Source organism: Engystomops pustulosus, chromosome 6 (genome assembly GCF_040894005.1).
Source record: "Engystomops pustulosus chromosome 6, aEngPut4.maternal, whole genome shotgun sequence".
Classification (NCBI taxonomy): Eukaryota; Metazoa; Chordata; class Amphibia; order Anura; family Leptodactylidae; genus Engystomops; species Engystomops pustulosus.
In genome coordinates, this window is record NC_092416.1 from 93,204,774 (window position 1) to 93,213,865 (window position 9,092).

Below are 9,092 nucleotides of genomic sequence, written 5' to 3' on the forward strand. Positions count from 1 at the left end.
GCGCTGCCCGTTTTTACTGCAGACACGATACCTTTTTGTGGGGTAATTACAGGTTTCTGTTGCGGGAATGGGACTGATTAAATTCCTTTCAGTTAATCTTTTGACATTTTCAGACTCAGGGCTTTGTCTGGTGTCCTGAGGTTCAAATATGAGGCCTTCAATGATTTTCTCCTGAAAATCAAGATATGTGTCTCTGTCTCCCTTCTTTTTATAAAGAACAAAGGCATTGTGGATTCCGATTTGAATCAGATAAATTGCTACTTTTTTGTACCAAGTTTTACTTTTTCTTTTGAAAATAGGGTTGTAACACCTGGTCGCTTAACACCCCCCCCCCCCCCCCCCCTGTACTTATTGTACTCGGCCACACTAACTGGCTTTTGCTTGTCTGCTGGTGCCCCTCTTTCCCACACTGATAGGGATTCTGCAGAATGGATGGTGCTCAATAAATACGGTCTCTGAATTTGACCGCCAACAACTCGCCACAAGCATATGCACAGGACTCCCCCTTTTTCAAGGCTTTCCCCTTTAACTGTTGTGAAAAACCGTTTCTGTTTTTGCGCATGGTTCCACACGCTCCAGTGTTTGCAGCATGTAAATGTCTGAATAGGGCCACACTTGTATAAAAGTTATCGCAGTATAAGTGGTACCCTTAATGTAGCAGAGGCTGCATTATCTCCCACACAATCCTGCTGCTAGTGGAGAGATCAGAAGAGCGTGCCCGTTTGGAAGGCAGATATTGGCGGAAGCTGAGTCTGCCATGAAAGCTCAGGAGGCACTCATCAACAACCACATTCTGCTATAGCGTATATTTTTCAGTAAAGCTCTGATTTATCAAACTGAATTTTATTAATATGTAAATTATTCTCAGAGGCTACTGGGGCATGTACTAGCCTGGCCAGGCACTGGGAGCTAAGACTAGTACACGCCCAAGTAGCCTCTACAGTTAATTTATATACTGCTAAAATAAAGTTTTCAACAAATTAGGTTATGTTCCAGGATCATTAAATTACAGATTAGGACAGACGCAGGCTGGTGGAATCTAACATCAGATCTACTACATGGTAGGTTCCCTAGTGGACTAAATTTTTATTAAGTAATTTTTATTGTGTAACTATAACTGAGCTTGTCACTAAGCATCATGGGTTAACAAGTGGTTGTGTCCTCTGCGATTGGTGTTATTAGGTAAGGTATTTCAATGCAAATCTTGCAGTCACTGATGCATGCTATGACTACTAAGGACGCTTGACGTCCAAAACGTGACAGATTATATGTGCCTGAATGCACACACAGTTTTCCTTGCATCGGCAATGCACCTCACAGAAGGTAAGCTGAAATACTTTTGTTTTTACAAATAAGTATATGACATCTTGGGCTACAAAATAATTTGTGTGTAATTTATATTTTATTATTGTTGGAAAAATCTGCAGAGAAAAAGTAATTTTTGCATTTTTTTTACATATGCCAATTACCGTATATATATTAGTATAAGCCGACCTGAGTATGAGCCGAGGTCCCTAATTTTATCACATAAAAATGAGAAAACCTATTGACTCGAGTACAAACCTAGGGTGGGAAATGCATTGCTCACTGCCTCTCCAGTATATAGCCTGCTAGCCCCTGCCCCCTAGTAAATAGCCTGCCAGCCCCTGACCTCAGTATACAGCCAGTCCCTGCCCCCCAGTATACAGCCTGCCAGCCCCTGTCCTCAGTATATAGCCAGCAACCTTTGTCCCCCCCCCCCCCCCCCCCCAGTATATAGCCTGCCAGGCCCTGCAGTATATAGCCATACCATCCCCCAGTATATAGCCTGCCAGCCCCTGCCCCGAGCATGCCAAGCTTATATATATTAAAAAAAAGGAACACTATACTTACCTTTCCGACGTCTTCTTCTTGCTTCCGGTGTTAGGGCTCCTTCTTCGTGTCCTCCGGGTGCTCTTTAGGTTCCTCCTCTGAAGAGGAGCAAGAGGACACGAAGAAAGAGCCGGAGCACCATAAGCAAGGAAAGGTGAGTACAGTGTTAATTTTTTTATAGACTTGAGTATAAGCCAAGTTAGGGTATTGCAGCACAATTCTTGTGCTGAAAAACTTTACTTATTCTCGAGTATATATGGTATATAAATGTGTGTGTGTTTGTGCTTAAAGGGGTTGCCTTGAGTCCTAGCTGGCAAACTCTGGGTTGGGGTGAAGGCCTGGGTGCCCACAAAAAGGGCTCTGAGTGCCACGTCTGGCACTCGTGCCATAGGTTCGCCACCACTGGCCTATGCTATACTGATTTTAAAAATGTCAACATACAGACTGAGACACAGGTCTGTATGATACATGTGGTATTTTTACAGTCTGTGTTTTTTTAAACAACTTTTTAAAATTGTTTTTCTAAACATTGAGTAAACATTGTAAATGTTCATTACATGTACAGTAAAGGTCCAATTGTTGACAGTAATGTACATTAGTATGTATTATTACGTTAACAACAACATAAACAGGCCAACTACTTGTTTTATGTAATATTGTATTCTCTGTAGTTAAGGCATTATAGCACAATTTGCATCAGCAAAACATTGGTTTTATTTAGTAAGTTTTATTAGTTTATTTATTTCAGTCTGCCCACTTTTTAGAAAGCCTTAGAAATTAGACTTTATTAGGATGGTAATGGGTCCCACATGGGGGTGCTGTTGCCTTACTTTTGCTTATAATGAAACTAAGTCTTAAAACTTTAAGATCTGATTAAATCACAGCTTTTGAAGGTTTAATGGTTTGTATTCGGAGGCATGATCCAAATTTAAACTGTTGACAGCTGCTATTATTTATTAACCCCTTAAGGACGGAGGGTTTTCCGGCTCATTTCTCGCTCTCCAACTTCAAAAATCCATAACTTTTTCATTTTTCCGTGTACAGACCTGTGTGAGGGCTTATTTTGTGCGTAACAAATTTTACTTTCCCGTAATGTTATTTATTTTAACATGCCGTGTACTGCGAAGCTGAAAAAAAATTCCAAATGTGGAAAAATTGAAAAAAAACCGCACGTGCGTCACGTTCTTGTGGGCTCAGTTTTTACGACTTTCACTCTTCGCTCCAAATAACACGCCTACTTTATTCTTTGGTTCGGTGCGATCGCGGTGATACCAAATTTATATAGGTTTTATTGTGTTTTAATACATTTTCAAAAATTAAACCAATGTGTACAAAAAAGAAAAAAAATTTTTTGCCATCTTCTGACGCTAATAACTTTTTCATACTTTGGCGCACGGAAATGTGTGAGGGGTCATTTTTTGCGAAATGAGGCGACGTTTTCATTGCTACCATTTTGAGGTCTGTGCGACATTTTGATCATTTTTTATTTCATTTTTTATGTTATGTAAAAAGGTGTAAAAGTCGCATTTCGGACATTTGGGCGCCATTTCCCGCCTCGGAGGTCACCGCCAGCCGTAACCGTTTTTATATTTTGATAGATCGGGCATTTTGGGACGCGGCGATACCTAATATGTCTGTGATTTTTACTGTTTGTTATGTTTTATATCCGTTCTAGGGAAAGGGGGGTGATTTGAACTTTTAATATTTTATTAATTTTTTTTATTTTTTAAACTTTTTTTTTTCTTTTTTTTTTCACTATTTTTTAGACCATCTAGGGTACAATAACCCTAGATGATCAGATCGCTCCTACCATATACTGCAATACTACAGTATTGCAATATATGGCGTTTTTGCAGGTCTTACATTACAATGAGCCACTGGCTCATTGTAACGAACCTGCATAAACCATGTAGCCTCGTGTCAAGAGAAGACCCGAGGCTACCATGGTAACCGATCGCCGCCCCCCGATGACGTTCGGGGGCGTGGCGATCGAAAAAAAGATGGCGGCGCCCGCGCGCCGCCGTCTTTTAAACGCCGCCCGCGACTTTGCGGGCGGCGTTTAGAGGGTTAATAGCCGCGATCGGTGCAAGCACCGACCGCGGTTATTAGCGGTGGGGGTTTTGTGCAAAATGCAAAAACCCCCACCTCTGTATGAAGAGGACTCAGCCCGTGAGCCCTCTTCATACTTCCCTTATACCTCTGCGCCGTAGAGCTACGGCGCAGAGCGTTAAGGGGTTAATGTCTTAAGTATTATGGACCAGTTCTCTATTAACCCTTTCACAAACAGTTAATATTAATATACCTTAGCTGGTCCTGAAGGGGTGTGTGGAGAGGGCTCATGGATTGTATTACACAGCTGAGACATTTACATTCAACCTGTTAGAAGCTGCAATGCTACATATGAGAACCGCCATGTTGTGTGGCAGAACGGCGCTCCTCGTGATGTCATCGCAGGGTGCCAACTAGTTCCCATAGCTGGCATTTGGCATCCTATAGTACAATCTGACAGTTGTATTGTGGTATATTTAATAAGTTATCAGACCTCTAAGTGTTTAACCCCTTCAAGGCTCAGCCAGTTTGTACGTTAAAGAATTATTCCCACAAAAGAAACATTCTTAAATATACCCTAGGAGGCGGGGATGCATGTGCCAGGCTGCCGGAGCAGAAACGCGGACAGGTAAGGCACAGAGGGGAGCCGGGGGCCGCAAGGAAGCACGGGTGTGCCCGCAACCCAGGATATGGGTCGTGGGGGCACCCCGATAGTACCCACCCCGATAGTACCCACGTTTGGGTAACGTGTTCATCTTTATAGAATTGATGCCCCCTACCCATGATATGGGAGCAGTATTCCAGTTATCAGTCAGATTGGGGCTGCGAAAGGGTGTAATCTTGCAACCCAAATATGTACTGTAACTAGGCTTGGTTTTGAAGCCAAAATTTAATTCTATCAGCTTAGAAAAAACAGAGTCCCTAAGGCCCCTTACCCACTTGCGAGTGTGATGCGATGAACTCGCATCACACTCGCAACGCAAGCTGTCGGGAACGCACGGCCCGAACGCTGCACCGCGGGAGTGAACTGACATGCTGAGTTCACTCCCGCGGTGCAGCGTTCAGGCCGTGCGTTCCCGGCAGCTTGCGTTGCGAGTGTGATGCGAGTTCATCGCATCACACTCGCAAGTGGGGAACGGGCCTAAGTTTTATGAAAGTTTACACATCCATCAGCGCAGATGTATGTTTTTCAATAACATGTTTTACTACCCCAGAAGCATTTGTATCTCCGTTTTTGATACTAGTAATATGTTCTGCTATTCTGGTTTTTAATTTCCGCACAGTGCACCCGACATATAGCGATATACACAAAGAACATTGAATTCCATAGACTACATGATGTGTTTCACAATTAATAAAAGATCGAATATATGTATTCTGAGATGGTAATATAATGCAATTTTTTTTATTATCTGCAAAAAACACATACGTTGCATCTAGTACCTCCACATTTAAAAAAAAACCTTCTATGGATAACCAAGAATGACTATTAGTTTTGTACCAAACCATACTGGGGGAAAGGGAATTGCCTAGAATTATTCTGCGGCGTGCCACATATCTTGAACCATCTTTGGCCAAATTTGGTATCTTGGTTATAGATGGGTATAAATTTGTTTAGGATCTTTTTAATAGAATTGAATTGTGGATTAAAAGGGGTAGTGAAAGTGGGTACGTTCTGATTAAAATCGCTGTTATTTGAGTTTTAGGTTTTAATAAACTGGATCTATTTACCATTTTAACTTTGTTAAATTCACCATTTAGAAGTACTTTAGAATAACCTCTTGCTGGTAATTTTTGTTTGGTAACTTCACTTTGTTGCATGAAATCAGAATTGATAGAGCATATTCGTTTTGGTCAGTAAAAATTCTTCACATGGGATAGCCTTTACTGTATGGATCGGGTGGCTGCTAGATACGCATAAAATAGAATTCCCTGCCAGGGGTTTGGAAAACATGCATGTATCAACCAGACTCGTTTTAAAATTTCCTGTCAACTTGATGTCGAAAAAATAATAACATGAATAACATTTGTATGTTTATCTGAAGTGAAGCGTAAATTTTTATTGTTACTATGAATATACAGGTAGTCTCCAGGTTACGTACAAGATAGGTTCCATAGGATTGATCGAAAACATTATCTTCTATTCAAACTAACCTAGCCAGTGGCTCCATTGCCAAGGCAAATAGAATCGGGGATAGGAGGCAGCCTTGTCTGGTACTCCTTGCAATCTGAATAGTAGACCTGGTAGTGGTCAGGAGTTTCAAAGTGGCTGAAGGAGAGGAGTTTAATCATTTAATAAGGGAAAGAAAAAGACCTCTGATAACAAACCCCTCTAGCACATAAAATAAGTATGGCCAAGTGATGCTATCAAAGGTCTTTTCAATATCTCGGGCAATAACCACCATAGGAGCTTTACAGACATTGGACTGGTGAATAAGGTTCAGTACTTTCCTAACATTATCAGGAGCCTGCCAAGATTGAACAAAGCCCACCTGATCCCTGTGAACTAGAGATGGGGCAAGTCTTTTAGCTAGAATACCTGTTACCAATTTATAATTAATATTCAAGGAAATAGGCCTATAGTTCTTAGAAGAAGTTTGGTCATTCTAGGGTTTGGGGATGTGTGCCTCTGTGATGTGTGCCTCCAAAAAGGTCTCTGGGGGCGATTGACCCTCTGTTAAAGCATGAAAAATGTTCTGCAAGAGCAACTGAGGGAACTTTTTATAGCAGAGGGCTGTGATTCCATCAGGGACTGGGGCGGTGCCCAACTTAAACTGAGAGACCACTAGTTCTATCTCCTTTAAAGAGATAGGGGTATTTAAGGTCTGAAGCTGGCCTCCAGTGACTTTCAGAAGGGATGTTTGGTCCAAAAAAGGAGAAATAGTAAAGGCTACAGCAACTGGAGACTCCGAATACAGTTTTGTATAATAGTCAGCAAAGACATTATGTATTTTGGTAGGGTTCGAAGTAGTCGCTCCAGATGCTGTGCGTATGGCATGGACAGTATTGAAAGCTTGGGCAGCACACAGTTTCCTAGCTAAAAAAAATGCCCAGTTTATTGGCCGGGTTAAAATAAAGAGCCTTAGATCTGTGATTGGTTGCCATGGACACTTGATAAATCTGCCCCATTGTCTGCAAAGAAGGTGCCCAACTCCCCAGCAATTTGTAACTTACTGGTTGTATCTTTAACCCCTTCCCGACTTCACCGTAATAGTATGGCGCAAGCCGGGTCCCCGTGCATGGAGAGGGCTCCATAGCCGGTAAGTTTGCTGCATATTGCATATTGCAGGTGCTTTACCGACGATCGCCGCAGGCAATGATGCAGGTGGCTTCAAAAAGATGGCGGCATCTTGCAGTGGATCGTCGCTACCCATGACATCATCGGTTAGCGGCGATCCGTCGCCAGTATATGATAGGATCAATCAGACAACCTAGGGTTAAAATAGTAAAAGTAAAAAGTTAAAAAAGTAAAAAAAAAATTAAAATAAAAAAACCTAAAAATTCAAATCACCCCACTTTCACTAGAACTGATATAAATATTAATAAACAGTAAAAATCATAAACACATTAGGTTTCACCCCGTCCAAAAATGCCTGATCTATCAAAATATTATAACGGTTTTCACTGCGTTTAAACCTGTAACGGCAAATACGCCCAAAGTCGCAAATGGCACTTGTTTGCCATTTTGAAAAATATTTAAAAAATCTATAAAAAGTGATAAAAAGGTTGCACAGTTCTAAAAATTATAAGAATTAAATCAAAAGTCGCAAAAAATGACACCACCCACACACATCAAAGTATGAAAAAGTTATTGGCGCCAGAAGATGACAAAATTTTAAAAAATATTTTGTAGAGAATGTTTTAATTTTTGTAAATGTATGAAAACATTATAAAACCTATAAAGCTGTGAAAGCTGTAAAATTCAAACCCACAGAAAACGTCGCAAATGCGTTTTATCACCATTTTCACTGCATTTGGAATTTTTTTCCCGCTTCCCAGTACACGGCATGGAATATTAAATACAGTAACTATGAAGTGCAATTTGTTACGCAAAAAATAAGCCATCACAGAGCTCTTTATGTGGAAAAATAAAAAAGTTATAGATTTTTGAAGGTGGTGATTGAAAAATGGAAGTGAAAAAACTAAAAAGGGCCAGGTCGTTTAAAGAGAGTCTTGTTCAATCTCCATGCCGACCTCAAGGTTTTAGGTGACAGAAAGAACTGGGCTACCAGGCACGAAGAATGCACAGATTGTGTAGCGTCGATGTATTGGTTAGGAGCAAGTCTATTCTGGAATACATGTTGTGGGAAGCAGAATAGTAAGAATAACCTCTCCGAACCCCATGAAACTCTCTCCACACCTCAGCCAAACCCAGGTTGCGCAATGTTGTGTGAATATATGTTCTATTAGCGCTATTTAATTTATCAGGCGTGGAGTGAGATTTATCAAGTGTTGGGACAATATCAAGTTAAAATCCCCATCCAAAAAATCCACCGACAATCCCATTAAATATCTTGGACTTGGAAAGTGCAGACAGGATTGTCTGGTGGGGCATAGGAATTGATCAAGACAATTTTATTGCCTCAGAGTTCACCTGTTAGGGTCACAAACCTCCTATGGCGGTTGCAGGTGAGCAAGGACACCTGAAGTAGCAATCATGTCATGAAGGAGTACATGACGTTATTGGAGGAAAGCTTTCCTCCTTTTGAAGGGGGGAATTAAAACCCCTTACATTATGGGACAAGACCGGGAAAATAGCTGTTATCTGTAGACTAGCTAACAAAGACACTTATCACAGCAAGCAAGGGTAATGACACAAAGGAACACATTAACTTACCCAGTCCTGTCGCGATCCCGAGGTGCATTAACCGACGGGATGAAATCTGGCACGATTCACTAAGATCGGATCTATGGAGGCAGTAAGATCACCTGCTCGCTGCTCAAGATCTAATGTACGATGACTTATGTCCTGAAGTTGCCCTTGTGATGCTTGTAACCTCTGCTGACAGCTCAGTCCAGAACATTTCCTGAATCTTATCAAACAGCCATACCTTAGCCTGTCATCTTGGGTAGGTTGAGGAGGGCAATACAGGAGATCTATCCAGGCCGGGTGAGGCGGGGGTCTATTTGGGAGCCTGCGCCCTCTTGTCCATGGCTGAACATCTGCCCACCAACCCGCCTGCTAAGCGGCA